The sequence below is a fragment of the Spermophilus citellus genome (assembly GCF_964194105.1).
Source record: "Spermophilus citellus genome assembly, chromosome: 17".
Classification (NCBI taxonomy): Eukaryota; Metazoa; Chordata; class Mammalia; order Rodentia; family Sciuridae; genus Spermophilus; species Spermophilus citellus.
In genome coordinates this window covers 19250837-19270953 of record NC_138199.1, presented here as the reverse complement: position 1 = coordinate 19270953, position 20117 = coordinate 19250837, and the positions used below count along the sequence as shown (strand labels likewise).

The following is a 20117-nucleotide window of genomic DNA, read 5'->3' as shown; positions in this document are numbered from 1 at the left end:
ATATCAAGCTCCTTGATCCATTTTGAGTTAACCTTTGTGCATGGCGAGAGAAAGGGATTCAGTTTCATTTTGTTGCATATGGATTTCCAGTTTTCCCAACACCATTTGTTGAAGATGCTATCCTTCCTCCATTGCATGCTTTTAGCCCCTTTATCAAATACAAGATAGTTGTAACTTTGTGGATTAGTCTCTGTATCCTCTATTTTATACCATTGGTCCACCTGCCTGTTTTGGTACTAGTACCATGCTGTTTTTGTCACTATTGCTCTGTAATATAGTTTGAAATCTGGTATAGCTATACCGCCTGATTCACACTTTCTGCTTAGAATTGCTTTTGCTATTCTGGGTTTTTTATTTTTCCATATGAATTTCATGATTGCTTTATCTATTTCTACAAGAAATGCCTTTGGGATTTTGATTGGCATTGCATTAAATCTATAGAGAACTTTTGGTAATATCGCCATTTTGATGATGTTAGTTCTGCCTATCCATGAACAGGGTATATTTTTCCATCTTCTAAGATCTTCTTCTACATCTCTCTTTAGGGTTCTGTAGTTTTCATTGTATAAATCTTTCACCTCTTTTGTTAGGTTGATTCCCAAGTATTTTATTTTTTTTTGAGGATATTGTGAATGGAGTGTTTTCCCTCATTTCCATTTCAGAAGTTTTGTTGGTGATATACAGAAATGCCTTTGATTTATGCGTGTTGATTTTATATCCTGCCACTTTGCTGAATTCATTTATTAGTTCTAGTAGTTTCTTTGTAGACCCTTTTGGGTCTTCTAGGTATAGAATCATGTCATCTGCAAATAGTGACAATTTACGTTCTTCTTTTCCAATTTTTATGCCTTTAATTTCTTTCGTCTGTCTAATTGCTCTGGCCAGTGTTTCGAGAACTATATTGAATAGAAGTGGAGATAGAGGGCATCCCTGTCTTGTTCCGGATTTTAGAGGGAATGCCTTCAACTTTTGTCCATTCAGAATGATGCTAGCCTGAGGCTTAGCATAGATAGCTTTTACAATGTCAAGGTAAATTCCTGTTATCCCTAGTTTTTCTAATGTTTTGAACATAAAGGCATGCTGTACTTTGTTGAATGCTTTCTCTGCATCTATCGAGATGATCATATGGTTCTTGTCTTTAAGTCTATTGATGTGGTGAATAACATTTATTGATTTCCGTATATTGAACCATCCTTGAATCCCAGGGATGAATCCTACTTGATCATGGTGCACTATTTTTTTGATGTGTTTTTGTATTCGATTTGCCAGAATTTTATTGAGGATTTTTGCATCTAGGTTCATTAGAGATATTGGTCTGTAGTTTTCTTTCTTTGAGGTGTCTTTGTCTGGTTTCGAAATCAGGGTGATGTTGGCCTCATAGAATGAATTTGGAAGAGCTCCCTCTTTTTATATTTCCTGAAATAACTTGAAAAGTATTGGTATTAATTCTTCTTTAAAGGTTTTGTAAAACTCCGCTGTATACACATCCAGTCCTGGGCTTTTCTTGGTTGGTAGTCTTTTGATGGCTTCTTCAATTTCATCCATTGATATTGGTCTGTTCAGATTGTGTGTATCCTCCTGACTCAGTCTGGGAAAATCATATGACTTAAGAAATTTATCAATGTCTTCACTATCCTCTATTTTATTGGAATATAGGTTTTCAAAATAATTTCTAATTTTCTTCTGTATTTCTGTAGCATCTGTTGTGATATTGCCTTTTTCATCCCGTATGTTAGTAATTTGAGTTCTCTTTCTTCTTCTCTTCATTAGCATGGCTAAAGGTCTGTCGATCTTATTTATTTTTTCGAAGAACCAACTTTTAGTTTTGTTAATTTTTTCAATAGTTTCTTTTGTTTCAATTTCATTAATTTCCGCTCTGATTTTAATTATTTCTTGCCTTCTGCTACATTTGCTGTTGTTTTGCTCTTCCTTTTCTAGGGCTTTGAGTTGGAGTGTGAGCTCATTTATTTGTTGGTTTCTTCTTTTTTTGAGGAATGACCACCAGGCGATGAACTTTCCTCTTAAAACTGTGTTCATTGTGTCCCATAGATTCCGATATGTTGTGTCTGTATTTTCATTTATCTCTAAGAATTTTTTGATTTCCTCCTTTATGTCTTCTGTAACCCACTGATCATTCAGTAGCATATTGTTCATTTTCCATGTGATGTAGGATTTTTCCTTCCTTCTTTTATCATTGATTTCCAGTTTCATTCCATTATGATCAGATAAAATGCATGGTATTATCTCTACCCCTTTATATTTACTGAGGGTTGCCCTATGGCATAATATATGGTCTATTTTTGAGAAGGATCCATGTGCTGCTGAGAAAAAAGTATATCCATTTGATGATCGTTGATATATTCTATGTAAGTCAGTTAAGTCTAGGTTGTTGATTGTGTTATTGAGTTCTATAGTTTCTTTATTTAACTTTTGTTTGGAGGATCTGTCCAATGGTGAGAGAGGTGTGTTGAAGTCTCCCATAATTACTGTGTTGTGGTCTATTTGATTCTTGAATTTGAGGAAAATTTGTTTTATGAATGTCGCAGCACCATTATTTGGTGCGTAAATATTGATAATTGTTATGTCTTGTTGGTGAATGGTTCCTTTTAACAGTATATAATGACCTTCTTTATCCCTTTTGATTAACTTAGTCTTGAAGTCGATTTTATTCGATATGAGGATGGCCACCCCTGCTTGCTTGCGAGGATCGTGTGCGTGGTATATTTTTTCCCATCCTGTCACCTTCAGCCTGTGTATGTCTTTTCCAACCAGGTGTGTCTCCTGGAGGCAGCATATTGTTGGAATTTTTTTTTTAATCCATGATACCAGCCTATGTCGCTTTATTGGAGAGTTTAAGCCATTAACATTCAGAGTTACTATTGATATGTGGTTTGAACTTCCATCCATGTTTGATTGTTTATCCTTTTTTTAAAAAAAATTTTTGTTTGTTTCTCCATGATTGTCTTTCCCCTCGCCCTCTGTCTTTACTGAGGCACTTCCCACTGATGGTTTTGGTTATTGTTTTTCATTTCTTCTTCTTGTAGTGTTTTGCTCAAAATGCTTTGCAATGCTGTTTTTCTGGCTGCAAATTCTTTTAACTTTTGTTTATCATGAAAGATTTTTATTTCGTTGTCATACCTGAAGCTTAATTTTGCTGGATACAGAATTCTTGGTTGGCATCCATTGTCTTTCAGTGTTTGAAATACATTGTTCCATGACCTTCTTGCTTTCAGTGTCTGTGATGAAAAATCCGTGGTTAACCGTATTGGTTTACCCCTAAATGTAATCTGTCTCCTTTCTCTTGTAGCTTTTAATATTTTCTCTTTTTTCTGTATATTGGATATCTTCATAACAATGTGTCTTGGCGTTGGTCTACTGTGATTTTGTGTGCTTGGTGTCCTGTATGCATCTTCAATTTGTATATCTGTTTCCTTTTTTATTTCTGGAAAGTTTTCTGTAATTATTTCATTCAGCAGGCTTCTCATTCCCTTGGTTTGAATCTCTGTACCTTCTTCTATCCCGATGACTCATAAGTTTGGTTTCTTCATGTTATCCCATAACTCTTGGATGTTTTTCTCGTGATTTTTTTATCAGCCTTTCTGAGTTGGCTAGACTCTTTTCAAGATGGTATATTTTGTCTTCATTATCTGACGTTCTGGTTTCTACTTGCTCCACTCTGTTAGTGATACTCTCAATAGAGTTTTTAATTTGGTTTATCGTTTCCTTCATTTCTAGAATTATTGTTTGATTATTTTTTATAATCTCTATCTCCTGATAAAGATGCTTAACTTCTTCTTTTATCTGTTTATGAAATGCATTCTCAATGTGTTCTTTCGCTGCTTGAATTTGCTGTCTTGTATCCTCTTTAAGGTTCCATTCCATCTGTCTTAGGTGTTCCTTGAGTTCTTTATATGACCATTTTTCTGATGACTCTAGGTCCTCCTGAATATTTAGGCTGTCCTGCATTGTTTGTACTCCTTTTCTTCCTTGTTTTTTGAAGCTGCTCATGTTGCTTCTTGTTCTGTTTGACTGCTGAGTTACTGTTTACTCCTATAGATTAATTTGATGCTTGGGAGGAAAGGTATTTGAAGGGAAGGGAAGAAGTCTCTAAAGAGAATGAGAGTAGGCAGGTAGAATTCAAGGAAAAAAGGGGGGATAAGAAAAATGAAAAGACTAAAGAAGAAAAAGAATAGGAACTAAAAAAATTTAAAAAAAAAATAAAATAAAATAATAATAATAATTTTAAAAAATTTAAATTAAAATTAGTAGGAAAAAAAATTAAAAAATAATATTTTGTAAAAAAAAATTTAAAAATTAATAAAACAAGAGAGAAAAAAATGAAAATGAAAGAAAAACCCAAATCAAAAAAAAAAAGAGAAAAGAAAAAAAAAAGAAAAAGAGAAAGAAAAAAAAATTAAAAAAAAAAAAAATCCTAATAAATGCCGTCTTAGAGTTAGATTAACTTCTCTTCCAGTAGATGGTGCTGTGCCCACCAGGTCAAGTTTCTCCTGTCAATACGCGGGACCCAATCACTGTGCAGCAGCTCCTCCCAGACTGGGCGAGTCTCCAATCCTGAGTGTCTAGGGGCTCCTCTTGTGTCTAGTCACTTCCCACTTTTTCTCTAGCCAGGCCCCTCTCACCACAATACTGGCTACATGCCAAGTCTGCTGCTTCTGGGAGCCCTGTTTTCATGAACGACTGGGCACACTCTTCCAGTTTGTCATTCCCTCAGACCCTAAGTTTGTAGAGTTTGGGGCTGAGAATCCTCAGCGGATTTTACTTGCCCTCCGGTATCCACTTCCCCGTAGCTGGTGCAAGAGACCTCAGCAGTCAGCCCTGGTGGGAGCGGTAATTCCGCTCCGCGGGTCCCGCACCACCTCTGATTCCCTCGGGCTGGCTGTAGCACTCACGGGAGAGCTGGGAGGGGCCCTTACGGGAGAGCTGGGAGGGGCCCTTAATGATTTCCCGATGTGTGGAGAGGCAAGGCTATGGGATCACACACCTGTTTCCACGAAGTTATCTCCTCCGCAGCAGTTTGATGACGTCGTTTCCCTTTGCCGGGCGACCAATTCAACGGGTGGGTCCTTCTCTCCCAAGCCCCGTTTCAAACCTGTGGCCACTACTTATGAAGGCTCGGTAGGCATTTACCTTCGTATGATGAGAAGGGCTGACCAGTTGTTTCAGCCGGATGAATTAATGCCGAGTCATAGCTGTTTGTCTGCGGGAAGCAGGTGACCGGGAGTTTGAATTCAGCGGGTCAGAGCTCAGTGTGTGTTCTCGGATCACTTGGATTTTAAATTGTCACTCATCTTATCAGCTGTTTCATATAATTCGGCAGCTCATTCGCGCGGTGAAGAGTCTGCTCTATGGTGCTCTGCGGGAGGCGGCGGCGGCTGCGGCGGCGGCGGCAGCAGCGGCCTTTAGGACCCCCGTGGAGGGGGTGCGGGTTGGGGGAGGGGAGGCGGCGCCTCAGGGCCTCGCGGTCCAGGTGCCGGACACGCAGGAGAGCGGGCGGGGTGGGGGAAAGAAATTGAGATCTAAATTTAGAGACTGAGCTTGGGAGGAGAGACAGCTGGGGAGAAAGAAGCCAGGCGGAGAGGTGGAGAGGGGAAGAAGATGGGGCCGATAGAGCCGTGCAGCTGGGGCTGCAGCCTTACTGCTCATGCTGAAGTCGTGATGGACTCCCTTCACCTTGGCTGGATTAGTGGCAGATTCACTCCACCTAGGCCCCTTTCTTGACACGGTGCTGGGTTTTTCTCGACAGATCTCCTTTAATGATCTTTACCTCATCTTTTCAGACGCGGCGACGCGGGGCACAGAGCGGCTTACTCACTTACCGCCGCCATCTGCAGGGGTTATCCCCCAATGACTCTTAAGTTTGGTCTCTTTATGTTATCCCATATCTCTTGGATGTTCTGCTCATGGTTTCTTAACTGTCTTGCTGAGCTGTCTATGTTCTTTTCAAGTTGAAATACTTTGTCTTCATTGTCTGATGTTCTATCTTCTAAGTGTTCTACTCTGTTGGTAGTATTCTCAATTGAGTTTTTAAGTTGGTTTATTGCTTCCTGCCTTTCTAGGATTTCTGTTTGTTTGTTTTTTATAACTTCTATCTCCCTGTATAGTTGGTCTTTTGCTTCCTGGATTTGTTTGTGTATTTCATTGTTGAAGAGATCTTTCATTGTCTGATTTTGCTGTCTAATGTCTTCCTTGAGACTCCAGATCATCTGAAGCATGTATCTCCTGAATTCTTTATCTGACATTCCATCTGCTGCAGAAATTACCTCTTCTAACGTTGAGTTGACCTGCATTGCTTGTGGTCCTTTCTTTCCTTGTCTCTTCATACTGTCGCGTTTCTTTCTGTTTACTGAGACTGTTGTGTTGTTGAATTTTCCCCCTATATATTTGTATTACTCTTGTATAGTTGCAAAGTCTCCTGCACAGGCGCGGGCAGGGGCTCTGCTCCTCCTCCAATTGGGGTGCTTTGCCTACCACATCGGCAGGCCGCTGGGCCTGTTCTGCTGGTTGGTAGCAGGTGCGCCTACCTTGAAGGCCCGTGGGGCGGCTCTGCCACTACCAGGTTGCTGGGCCTGACCTGCTGGTGGGCTGCAGGTTCGGCTACCTTGCAGGCACAGGGGAAGGGCACACACCTATTTGTATTTAGACAGTTACTCGAAATGGAGGATGTAATGCTTGGGATGAAAGTTGGGGGGAAGGGGAAGGTAGGTGCTCTTGAAAAGAAAGAAGGAGAGGGAGATAGATAGCATAGAGGAGAATGGAAAGAGCCATAAAACTTGGAAGGGGAGAGAGAGAGGGCAAAGGGAGAGAAAAAGTTAAAATGAAATAGGAAATAAAATTAGGTCTTAGAGATCCATTTTCTTCTCTTCCCGTAGGCAAAGCTGTGCCCTCCGGGCTGAGTTTTGCCCTCAATGTGTCAACAGCAATCCCTGTAAGGCAGTTCCTGGGAGTCTCTCAATCCTGTTGTTCCAGAGCCGTTTCACTTCTATGGCCCCTCCTCCCCTTCCTCCTGCCAGCCAGCCAGGTCCTGCTCACCAGAGGCAGTTCACCAAGGATTTGGTTACACTTTCTGCCCCACTGAGTGCTCTATTTCTGTAACTACTGAGCACTCTCATTGTCATTCATCTAAGCCCCAGTGCTATGGAGCTGTAGTCTGGGAGTCAATTGTTTGATTTTTCTGGACCCCTTTGGTGGGCACACCTTCGGAATCTGGCAGCTAAGACCATTGGTGTCGCTGCTGGTGGTAATAGGAGTTGGGGGTCTAGGATCCCCTCTACTTCCCTCAGCCCCTTCAGTCACAACCACACTGCTGGCGGTAGGAGGAGTTGGGGGTCTGGAGTGTCCTCTGTTTCCCTCCGCCCCTACCGTCACTCCCTCTCAGTTCGCGGTTGGGGGATTTGGGGGTGGGGAGTATTCTCTGCTTCCCTCTGCCCCTACAGTCATGCCCTCATCACTGGCAGTAAGGGGAGTTGGGGGTCGAGAGTCCTTTGGCCCTTAGGGTCATGCCCACGGAGAGATTTTGAAGTTTCCTGGTTGTTTGTATCTGATGTGGGTGGGAGTCACACACCTGCTAAAGTAGATTCCTCTGGGAAGGAATCTCTTTGGCCGAACTTTGGTGACTTCCCCTCTCTGCTATGGCGGGCCCCTGGCTCCTTGCCGGAGTGTCTGAAGGGAGGGGTGGAACTGGCTTGTCTCTGGTCTGACACAATCTCTGGTTTTAGTTCCCAGTTCGCTATTTCGTAAAGGGTTGGTTAGATTCCCTTCACGCTGTCTCGGGGGGGGGGGGAGCCGTTCGCCAGGTGGGCGGGGCTCTCTGCTGGGCCAGGCGGGAACACTTCTCGCTGCGCTGGGCTGCTGGTAGAGCCGGGCAGCTGCGGCCGCATGGCTAAGATCCGGGCGGGTGGAGTGGCCGTTCGCTGAGCGAGAGCAGAGCCTCTCGGGACTGCGAGGTGGTGGGCACCGTCTGCGGGTTCGGGCGGGCCGCGCCGCTCAGGGCCTCCGGCCCCTTCCTGAAGCGGCTGGTGGCTGTGGGGCTGTTCCTCCGCGCCCGCGTGGCCGGCCAAGATCCACTTGTCTGGGACAAACTGACACTTCTAATAAACCTACCAATTCCCGGCAGGTCCCCTCTTCACGGAATTTTGCTAGAAGTTCCTCAGTAGGTAGACTGCCGCTGTTCCAAAGGGTCTTTCTGATCCCATTAATGTGGAGACATTGGAATCACTGCTTCCTCGCCCAACATCTTTATTTTATTTTTATATGGTGCTAAGGATCGAAACCAGTGCCCTGAGCATGCCAGGCGAGCGCACTGCCACTTGAGGCACATCCCTAGGCCACAAAATATTTTTTTTATTAGAAAGTAGAACTATTAGATTTTCAGCTTTATCTAATTCAGTTCCCGGTGCTTTCTCCTCCCTTCTATCCTCCCCCATTCCCTTCCCTCTATACTACTGATCTGTTTACTTATAATTTTTAAAATTAGTGTCTTTTGGATATACATGATATACATGATGGTGAGATTCACTATGGTATATTCATATATGTACATAGGAGAGTGAGGTCAGATTAATTCCATTGTCTTTCCCTATCTCATTGGCTTGAAGTCCACCCATCTGGATAAGGTGGGACTCTTCTTTCTGAGGTGATGATGTCCTCCTGGCTCCCAAAATAGGGTTAGGTATTTTTGTTGTTGCATTTCCTAAAGGTCTAGATAGTGGGTTTATCAGATGTGTTGAGGAAATACCTCTGGAAACTGTAGGCTTTGGTGGTGGAGAAATGACTGGCTGGTTGAGGAATGCTTTCCCTCAATGTACCCCCTGAGCTTTCACTGGAATTTACGTGTGACATGGAAAATTCAGTAGCTGAATCATAGCTGAAGCAGCCCTGTTTCTGGCCTGAGAACTGGCAGAACTTTTCAATGGACTGATCTTCATAGCATTAGGAGGTGAAGGTACAGACATGTGGTTATCACTGTCCATAAACAAGTCAAGGCAGCTTTCATTTAGATTGTTTAATCTGATTCCTTCTGTTGATTTTTTTTCTGAAGCACATGATTAGGTAGTAGTTGATGGAATTGCTTTCTTTTTATATGAATTGCAGCAATTTATATACCCATCTCAAACATATTGCTGTTTATTGCTTGCCTATGAACTATATCTGTGAAAGACTGAATATCGCAGGTAAGACCAACACTAAGATTTTCAGAGTTTTCTGTTTTTTAAAAAACTAATACAATCACCTACATTGTGCTAAATTCTTCCTTCTAAGAATTTTCTTTGGGTGCTAGAAATGACTAGGGATTCTCACGAGCCAGTGAAATAGAATCATTCTTCTCCAAACTTCCAACCAGCATTCAGATTTTTTTATTTCACCAAGCCTACCTATTCTGGGCATTGTTTTTCTCTTGGTGCACTTGCTAGAAGTCCAATATAGCACTTGTACTTTTGAAAGGATTGGAGTTTTTAAAAGTTTGGAACACTCTGTCTTATTCAGAAAAATTTCATCTGTGATAGCAAGACCTTGTTTAACAACTCCTTAACCATGACCACCATATATGTTACAATGGATATGTTGTATATGGAATTCTGCTGTGAGTATGCTGATAGAATTATAGGCATAAGATGGCATCTATCACTGGTGTTTACCCTTGGATCTCATACAGGAAAATTAAGACTGTATTCGTCAGGCTGCTTTAATAGCACTGGATTTGGCCATTCCAATTTAGAAAATACCAAGAAAATTTAATGTACAAGAGTTGATGCTGCTATTGCATTTGAGCTTAAACTTTTTGTTTGTTTGTTTGGTGCTAGGGATTGAACCCAGAGCCTTGTGCATGCAGGGCAAGCACTCTACCAACTGAGCTATATCCCCCATCCCTTTGTAAAAAATTTATTTATTTTTTTTAGTTGTAATTGGACACAATACCTTTATTTCACTTATTTATTTGTATGTGGTGCTAAGAATTGAACCCAGGGTCTCGAACCGGCAAGGCGAGCATTCTAACTGCTAAGCCACAACCCTAGCCCTGATGCTATTGCATTTGAATAAAGTCTATCATGTTTAAAGAATGTTTAAAGAAGAAATTATTCCATGAAATAGAAAGGGATTGAACACTTCCAAATTTATTTTATGAATCTAGTTATAACCCTCATATCAAAACCAGATAAGGACACATCAAGGTAAGAAAACTACAAATCTATACCCCTGATGAATTTAGGTATAAATCATTTTCAACAAAATACTAAGAAGATTTCACATAATAACCAAGTTGGTTTTATCTCAGGGATGCAAGGATATTTTAACATATGCAAAAATATAATTTACCATATAAACAGAATTAAGGACAAAAATCACATAGTCAGTCCTCTCAATAGATGGTGAGAAATCTTTTGACAAAATTTATGAGCCATTGATGATAAAAATACGAAGGAAAGAGGAGATAGAAGAAACCTACCTCAACATCATAAAGTCTATATACAACAAGCCCCAAACTAACATTGTAGTGTATGGGGGAAAACCTGCACACATTTCCTTTAAATCCAGAATAAGACAAGAATGCTCACTCTCACCACTCCTATTCAATATAGTACTAAAAGTTCTAGCCAGAACAATAGGAAGAGAAGGGAATAAAAGGAATAAAAGTTGGCAAAGAAGAAGTCAAATTAGCACTGTTTGAAGGTCCAAATTCAGCAAAGTAGCAGTTTATAAAATCAATATTAAAAAATCAACAGTTCCCCTATACACCAACAATGAATCTGCTGAGAAAAAAAAATCAGAAAAACAATCTCATTAACAATAGTCAAATAAATCAAACCAAGGAGAAGAAAGACTTTCATAGTGAAAATGATAGAATATAGAAGAAAGAAAGTGAAGAATATGCAAGATGAAAAGACCTCCCATGTTCATATAGGCAGAATTAATATTGTTTAAATGACCATACTACCAAAAGCAATATACAAATTCAATGAAATCCCCATCAAAATACAAAGGATATTCCTCACAGAATGAGAAAAAACAGTCTTAAAATTTATTTGAAAGAATAAAAAAATACAGCATAACCAAAGCAATTTTAAGCCAAAAAACAATGCTGGAGGAATCACAATATCTGACTTCAAATTAGACTACAGACCTATAGCATCAATAACTTCATGGTACTGGCATAAATATGAACACATAGAATAAAGATACAGCATAGAAGATGCACAGACAAACCCACACAGATACAGTCATCTGATTTTTGACAAAAGTGCCAAAATCATATGTTGGAGAAAAGACATCTTTTTAAACAAATAGTGCTGGAAAAAATGGTTATCTTTATGTAGAAGAATGAGAAGAGGCCCTTATCTCCCACCCTGCAGAAAAGTCAACTCAAAAAGAATTAAAGACCTGGGAATTAGACCATAAACTATGCAACTCCTAGAAGAAAAAGTAGGATCAACATTCCAACATATAGGTACAGGCAATGACTTCCTCAATATGACCCCTAAAATTCAGGAAAGAATGCAGACTCAATAAATGTTGATGGCATCAAATTAAAAAGCTTCTTCACAGCAAAGGAAACAATTAAGAATGTGAAGAGAGAACCTACAGAATATGAGGAAATATTTGCTAGCTACTCTTCTGACAAAACCCAAATATCCAGAATATATAAAGAACCAAAAAAATATTAACATCATAAAACAAATAACCCAATTAATAAATTGGAAAATGAATTAAACAAGACAATTTTGAAAAGAAATACAAATGGCAAACAAATATATGGAAAAATATTCAACATCATTCATAATCAGGGAAATGCAAATCAAAACTACACTGAAATTTCATCTCACTCCAATTAGAATAGCATCTATCAAGAATACAAACAATAATAAATGCTGGAGAGGATGGGGAGAAAAAGAAACACTTTCACAATGTTGATGGGGTTGCAAATTAGTCTAACCACTCTGGAAGTCAGTGTGGAGGTTCCTCAAAAGACTAGGAATGGAAACACAATATGACCCAGCTATCCCACCTCTCTGTATTTGTCCTAAAGAGCTAGAGTCATCATTCTATAGCAATACATGCATATTCATGTTTGTGGTAACACAATTTGCAATAGCCAAACTATGGAGCCACTCTAGGTGCCTGCCAATGGATGAATGAATAAACACCACGGAGTTTTGTTTAGTCATAAAGAAGAATAAAATTGTGTCATTTGGAGAACTGGATGGAACTTGAGAACACTATGTTAATCAAAATAAGCCAAATTCAGAAAGTCAAGGGTCATAAGTTTTCTCTCATATGTGTAAGCTAAAGAGGAAAAAGGAAAAGAAAGATGGAGAGGGGAATCTCATGAAAAGCAAACAGAGATCAGTTGGAGATGGAGCAGGGAAATACTGGGGAATGATATTGGCCAAATTATATTGTTGTTTTAGGTTCATATATGAATATGCAACAATAAATCCCACCATTGTGCACAACCATAATGCACCAATAACATTGGAAAAAATAAATTAAAATGAAATAAAAACTAAGAGGAGGAGGAGGAGGAGAAGGGGGAGGAGGGGGGAAGGAGAGGGGGGAGGAAGGGGGAAGGAGAGGGGGGAGGAGGAGGGAGGAGGAGGAGGAGAAAAAATTCAATGCATATGAAAGAGGGGATTTGTTATAAAAAGCCCTTCTCCTGCCCCTCCTTCCTGGCCATCATGAGGGGAGCAGCTTTGCTCTGCCATGTGCTACCCACCATGATGTTCTAGCTCACCACAGTCCCCAAATGGGGGGGGGGATCAAGTGACTGTAGACCGCAACCTCCAAAACTGTGAGCCAAATAAATGTTTCATCCATTTCAGTTGTTTATTTCTGGTATATTATTGTAGCTACAGGAAGCTAACACAGCCCCTAATGTGCTCACTTGCCTGGGAAGACTGTCTCGGTAAGAGTGGTTGCATCAGCATCTCCTGGAAATGAGGGTGAAAAAAATTGAAGGCCAGACAAAGGAATTCTCCACTGTACTATGCAAAAGACATGAGGACACCTGCTGAGAAGATTTGGGGAGAAGATGGGGTATATTCTGGAGGGAAATGGAGAAAGAGGTGATGTGCAGGAAATGGTAGAGCTAGGAGAGAGTACTGAGAGGGTATGGAATGATGTCTTGAGATGGGGGAAGACACACACACTTGGCAGCCCCTTAATCCTTGAACTTCTTCTCTTCTCCCTTGACTTCTGTGATCCACATTGTCTGGCTTTTCTTCTTCTTTTTTTAATTTTAATTTTAATTATTTATTTATTTTTTATTGGTTATTCAAACATTACAAAGATTGCAGAATCACATCGGTTACACATCCACAGTTTTACATAATGCCATAATAGTAACTGTTGTATTCTGCTACCTTTCCTATCCTCTACTATCCCTCTCCCCTCCCCTCCCATCTTCTCTCTCTACCCCATCTACTGTAATTCATTTCTCTCCTTGTTTATTTCCCCATTCCCCTCACAACCTCTTATATATAATTTTGTATAACAATGAGGGTCTCCTTCCATTTCCATGCAATTTCCCTTTTCTCTCCCTTTCCCTCCCACCTCATGACTCTGTTTAATGTTAATCTTTTCCTCCTGCTCTTCCTCCCTGCTCTGTTCTTGGTTGCTCTCATTATATCAAAGAAGACATTTGGCATTTGTTTTTTAGGAATTGGCTAGCTTCACTTAGCATAATCTGCTCTAATGCCATCCATTTCCCTGCAAATTTCATGATTTTGTCATTTTTAGTGCTGCGTAATACTCCATTGTGTATAAATGCCACATTTTTTAATCCATTCATCTATTGAGGGGCATCGGGGTTGGTTCCACAGTCTAGCTATTGTGAATTGTGCTGCTATGAACATCGATGTGGCAGTATCCCTGTAGTACGCTCTTTTAAGGTCTTCAGGGAATAGTCCAAGAAGGGCAATAGCTGGGTCAAATGGTGGTTCCATTCCCAGCTTTCCCAGGAATCTCCATACTGCTTTCCAAATTGGCCTCACCGATTGGCAGTCCCACCAGCAATGTTCAAGAGTACCCTTTTCCCCACATCCTCGCCAGCACTTGTTGTTGTTTGACTTCATAATGGCTGCCAATCTTACTGGAGTGAGATGGTATCTGATAGAAGAAAAGGTTGGCTCCGATCTACATATTGTGGGGTCGGGCTCCAAATTCCTTAATAGGACACCCATAGCACAAGAGTTAATAATAAGAATCAACAAATGGGACTTACTTAAACTAAAAAGTTTTTTCTCAGCAAAAGAAACAATAAGAGAGGTAAATAGGGAGCCTACATCCTGGGAACAAATTTTTACGCCTCACACTTCAGATAGAGCCCTAATATCCAGAGTATACAAAGAACTCAAAAAATTAGACAATAAGATAACAAATAACCCAATCAACAAATGGGCCAAGGACCTGAACAGACACTTCTCAGAGGAGGATATACAATAAATCAACAAGTACATGAAATAATGCTCACCATCTCTAGCAGTCAGAGAAAGGCTTTTCTTCTTACCTCCCAAATTAGGTTCATTCTCATTTCCTAGCTTCACTTTTCCCATTTAGACTCCCAACTGTGAGCATATCCCAAGCTGTCTTTGGTGTCTACTCATCTAATTTCCCCCCTTGTTCATAAAATTCAACTCATATGATTAATACCGCAGACCTTACCTCCCATCCTTCTTCAACTTGGTCTGATTCTCTGACAATTATTTTCAATAAGAGTTCCACCATTACCTCAACTTAACTTGCCATCCATTCTGTATTTCTAGCCAGTCATGCCCAGACTGAAATTTTCTGTTTGATCTTTAACTTTCCTCTATACCTCTTTCCTCTCCACTGATAGTGGGATAATAGGACTTAAGGACTAACAAAACCTCTAGGCAGACAAGTCAAAGATTGAGTCTATGATCTTTGTGGCTATCTGAAAATTCTATTATCATCTACCAAGTTATAGAACTTGTAGACATTCAGGTAGGTGAGTACACAAGGTCCCAGGTTTCAATGCGCAATGAGAACAAACATTGCTTATTCCCCAAATTGTGTGATGGCAGCTTCAGGAACCTTGACTACTCAGCTCTTTATTTTGTGATGCATAGATTGGGATATTAGAAAGTTGGAGGCATTAGCAGGTGAATTTGGATGGAACACACTCTTCTGCTTCTGGATTTCTAACTACACTGTATACATGTATGCATATGCATAGATAGCATAAATAAATCGAATGTGCAAGATTCCTTAAAATAGTCAAAGTCTCTTTATATGTCCCTTCTTTCCCATTTCATTAGACCTCATTTCAGACCTTCACTGATGCTGGGGATTGAACCCTGGGGTATTCTACCACTGAGCTACATCCCCAATCCTTTTTATTTTTTATTTTGAGACAGGGTCTTGCTAAGTTTCTCTGGCTGGCCTCCCACTTGAAATCTTCCCACCTGTCAGCATCCTAAGCAGCTGTGATAACAGCTGTGTCCTCTGGCACCCAGACCTCAATTATTATCACTGGATTTTTATATCATTGCTTTTGCTGTGGCCACAGTTCTGGGTTTTCCTCCTTATCAACTGGAATTTTATCCCATTGTGTTTTGGTTAAAAGTCATTTATCTATTAATTCTCCAGCCCTTATTTTCCTCATTTATTAGATGGGTATCATGATACCAACCCCACAAAGATGTTGTGACAATAAATTGAGACCATATATTTAAAACTCGTAACACAGTGGCTGGCCTACTGCTCCTTCAATTGTCCATCCATCTTCAGTATGTAAGACTGTGGGCTAGATTCTATTATATAGGGATGAAATGAAGGATAAGGTTTGTCAAGAGTCCTGGGAAAGGGCTAAAAGGAAGAGTGAGATGCTGTGGAAAGGGACAGTGGGAGAGGGATGCAGTGTTGGGGAAGTCACACAGAAACTGTTAATGCAGGTGGCCCAAGGGTCATGTGATTGAGGATTTAGAGAAACCTCAAGCTAAACACCACTGTTAAAAGCCAGATCCCTCAGCCCCATGGGGGGCTCAGTGGGCCAGAACATCTGTCATTTAGCTTAGGGAGGCTTAAAGAAAGGCTAGAAGTCAGTGTTTATTCCTGTAAGAATTTTTTTTTGTTTGTTTCAGGAAAATGCCTTTCTTTTATCCCTTGGAAACTGAATAAGAAGGCAAGAAACAAAGTAAGGTATTTCTCTCACCTTCACTTACCACATAATCCACATGAGAATTTAATCAGGTCTTTTATTTATATAGAGACCAGCTCTTTGGGGAAAGGGAAAGAGGTAAGAGGGATCAAAGGTTAAGGAAGCATAGAACTGAACACACACTGAGCCTGTATCGGCTGAATTAAAGCTCCTGTTCGCCTGCTTCCCGCAGACAAACAGCTGTGACTCAGCACTAATCCATCCGGCTGAAACAACTGGTCAGCCCTTCTCATCCTACGGAGGTAAATGCCTACCGAGCCTTCATAGGTAGTGGCCACAGGTTTGAAACGGGGCTTGGGAGAGACAGTAAGGACCCACCCGTTGCATTGGTCGCCCGGCAAAGGGAAACGAACTGTTGCCATTTGCAAGAGATACCACCATGGCAGAGAACTGACGTCATCAGACTGCGGCGGAGGAGATAACCTCATTGAAACCTGCAGCTACAGGTGTGTAATTCCCTAGCCTTCCCTCTCCACACATCGGGGAAACCTTAAGGGGCCCTCCCAGCTCTCCCGTAAGGGCCCCTCCTAGCTCTCCCATGAGCGCCATAGCCAGACCGAGGGAATCAGACGTGGCGCGGGACCCACCAGTGCTGACAACTGAGGCTACCGCTCCCACCAGTGCTGACAACTGAGGTCTCTTGCACCAGCTACCGGGGGCGTGGCTACTGGAGGGCAAGCAAATTCGCTGAGGATTCTCAGCCCCAAGCACTACAAACTTAGGGACTGAGGGAATGGCAAACAGGGAGAGTGTGCCCAGTTGTTCATGAAAACAGGGCTCCCGAGAGCAGCAGACCTGGTGTGTAGCCAGTATTGTGGTGAGCGGCACCCGTGAGAGGGGCCTGGCTAGAGAAAAGGTGGGGAAGTGACTAGACACAAGAGGAGGCCCTAGGCACTCAGGATTGGAGACTCGCCCAGTCTGGGAGGAGGAGCTCCTGCACAGTGATTGGTTCCCGTGTATTGACAAGAGAAGCTTGGCCTGGTGGGCACAGCGCCACCTACTGGAAGAGAAGTTGATCAAACTCTAAGACTGCATTTATTAGTTTTTCTTTCTTTCTATCTTTCTTTTGATTTGGGTTTTTTTTCATTTTCATTTTTCTTTCTTGTTGTTTTTTAAATTTTTTTTGAATTTTTTTAATTTTTTTCTTCTAATTTTAATTTTTATTATTATTATTATTTTTTTAAAAAAAATTTTCCTTTTTTTATTTCCTATTTTTTTCTTCTTTTGTCTTTTCATTTCTTTTCAATTTTCTTATTCCCCTTCCTTGAATTCTACCTGCTTACTCTCATTCTCTTTAGTGACTTCTTCCCTTCCCTTCTAATACATTTCCTCCCAAGCATCAAATAAATTTATAGGAGTAAACAGTAACTCAGCAGTCAAACAGAACAAGAAGTAACATGAGCAACATGAAAAAGCAAGGAAGAAAAGGAGTACAAATAATGCAGGACAGCCTAAATATTCAGGAGGACCTAGAGTCATCAGAAAAATGGTCATATAAAGAACTCAAGGAACACCTTAGACAGATGGACTGGAACCTTAAAGAGGATATGAGACAGCAAATTCAAGCAGTGAAAGAACACATTGAGAATGAATTACATAAACAGATAAAAGAAGAAGTTAAGCATCTTTATCAGGAGATAGAGATTATAAAAAAATCAAACAATAATTCTAGAAATGAAGGAAACGATAAACCAAATTAAAAACTCAATTGTGAGTATCACTAACAGAGTGGAGCAAGTAGAAGCCAGAACGTCAGATAATGAAGACAAAATATATCATCTTGAAAAGAGTCTCGCCAACTCAGAAAGGCTGGTAAAAAATCATGAGAAAAACATCCAAGAGTTATGGGATAACATAAAAAAACCAAACATACGAGTCATTGGGATAGAAGAAGGTACAGAGATTCAAACCAAGGGAATGAGAAGCCTGCTGAATGAAATAATTACAGAAAACTTTCCAGAAATAAAAAAGGAAACAGATATACAAATTGTAGACGCATACAGGACACCAAGCACACAAAATCACAGTAGACCAACGCCAAGACACATTGTTATGAAGATATCCAATATACAGAACAAAGAGAAAATATTAAAAGCTACAAGAGAAAGGAGGCAGATTATGTTCAGGGGTAAACCAATAAGGTTAACAACGGATTTTTCATCACAGACACTGAAAGCAAGAAGGTCATGGAACAATGTATTTCAAACACTGAAAGACAATGGATGCCAACCAAGAAATCTGTATCCAGCAAAATTGAGCTTCAGGTATGACAACGAAATAAAAATCTTTCATGATAAACAAAAGTGAAAGAATTTGCAGCCAGAAAACCAGCATTGCAAAGCATTTTGAGCAAAACACTACAAGAAGAAGAAATGAAAAACAATAACCAAAACCATCAGTGGGAAGTGCCTTGGTAAAGACAGAGGGTGGGGGGAAAGATAATCATGGAGAAACAAACGAATTTTTTTTAAAAAAAAAGGATAAACAATCAAACATGGATGGAAGTACAAACCATATATCAATAGTAACTCTAAATGTTAATGGCTTAAACTCTCCAATAAAGCGACATAGGCTGGTATCATGGATTAAAAAAAACAAATCCAACAATATGCTGCTTCCAGGAGACACATCTGATTGGAAAAGACATACACAGGCTGAAGGTGAAAGGATGGGAAAAAATATACCACGCACACAGTACTCGTAAGCAAGCAGGGGTGGCCATCCTCATATTGAACAAAATCGACTTCAAGACTAAGTTAATCAAAAGGGATAAGGAAGGACATTATATACTGTTAAAAGGAACCATTCACCAACAAGACATAACAATTATCAATATTTATGCACCAAATAATGGTGCTGTGACATTCATAAAACAAATTCTCCTCAAGTTCAAGAATCAAATAGACCACAACACAATAATTATGGGTGACTTCAACACACCTCTCTCACCTTTGGACAGATCCTCCAAACAAAAGTTGAATAAAGAAACGATAGAACTCAATACCACAATCAATAACCTAGACTTAACTGACATATATAGAATATATCAACCATCATCAAATGGATATACTTTCTTCTCAGCAGCACATGGATCCTTCTCAAAAATAGACCATATATTATGCCATAGGGCAACCCTCAGTAAATATAAAGGGGTGGAGATAATACCATGCATTTTATCTGATCATAATGGAATGAAACTGGAAATCAATGATAAAAGAAGGAAGAAAAAATCCTACATCACATGGAAAATGAACAATATGTTACTGAATGATCAATGGGTTACAGAAGACATAAAGGAGGAAATCAAAAAATTCTTAGAGATAAATGAAAATACAGACACAACATATCGGAATCTATAGGACACAATGAAAGCAGTTTTAAGAGGGAAATTCATCGTCTGGAGGTCATTCCTCAAAAAAAGAAAAAACCAACAAATAAATGAGCTCACACTTCATCTCAAAACCCTAGAAAAGGAAGAGCAAAACAACAGCAAATGTAGCAGAAGGCAAGAAATAATTAAAATCAGAGCGGAAATCAATGAAATTGAAACTAAAGAAACTATTGAAAAAATTAACAAAACTAAAAGTTGGTTCTTCGAAAAAATAAATAAGATCAACAGACCTTTAGCCATGCTAACCAAGAGAAGGAGAGAACTCAAATTACTAACATACGGGATGAAAAAGGCAATATCACAACAGATGCTACAGAAATACAGAAGAAAATTAAAAATTATTTTGAAAACCTATATTCCAATAAAATAGAAGATAGTGAAGACATCGATAAATTTCTTGAGTCATATGATTTTCCCAGACTAAGTCAGGAAGATACACACAATTTGAACAGACCAATATCAATGGATGAAATTGAAGAAGCAATCAAAAGACTACCAACCAAGAAAAGTCCAGGACCAGATGGGTATACA

General features: G+C 40.1%; 1 pseudogene across 1 annotated transcript in view; it reads right to left on the bottom strand.

Annotated features, from left to right (window-relative positions):
• LOC308636743 (polyunsaturated fatty acid lipoxygenase ALOX12-like) overlaps positions 1-20117 on the bottom strand; it is a 60998-nt pseudogene that overhangs the window by 34739 nt on the left and 6142 nt on the right. The window lies entirely within an intron of this gene.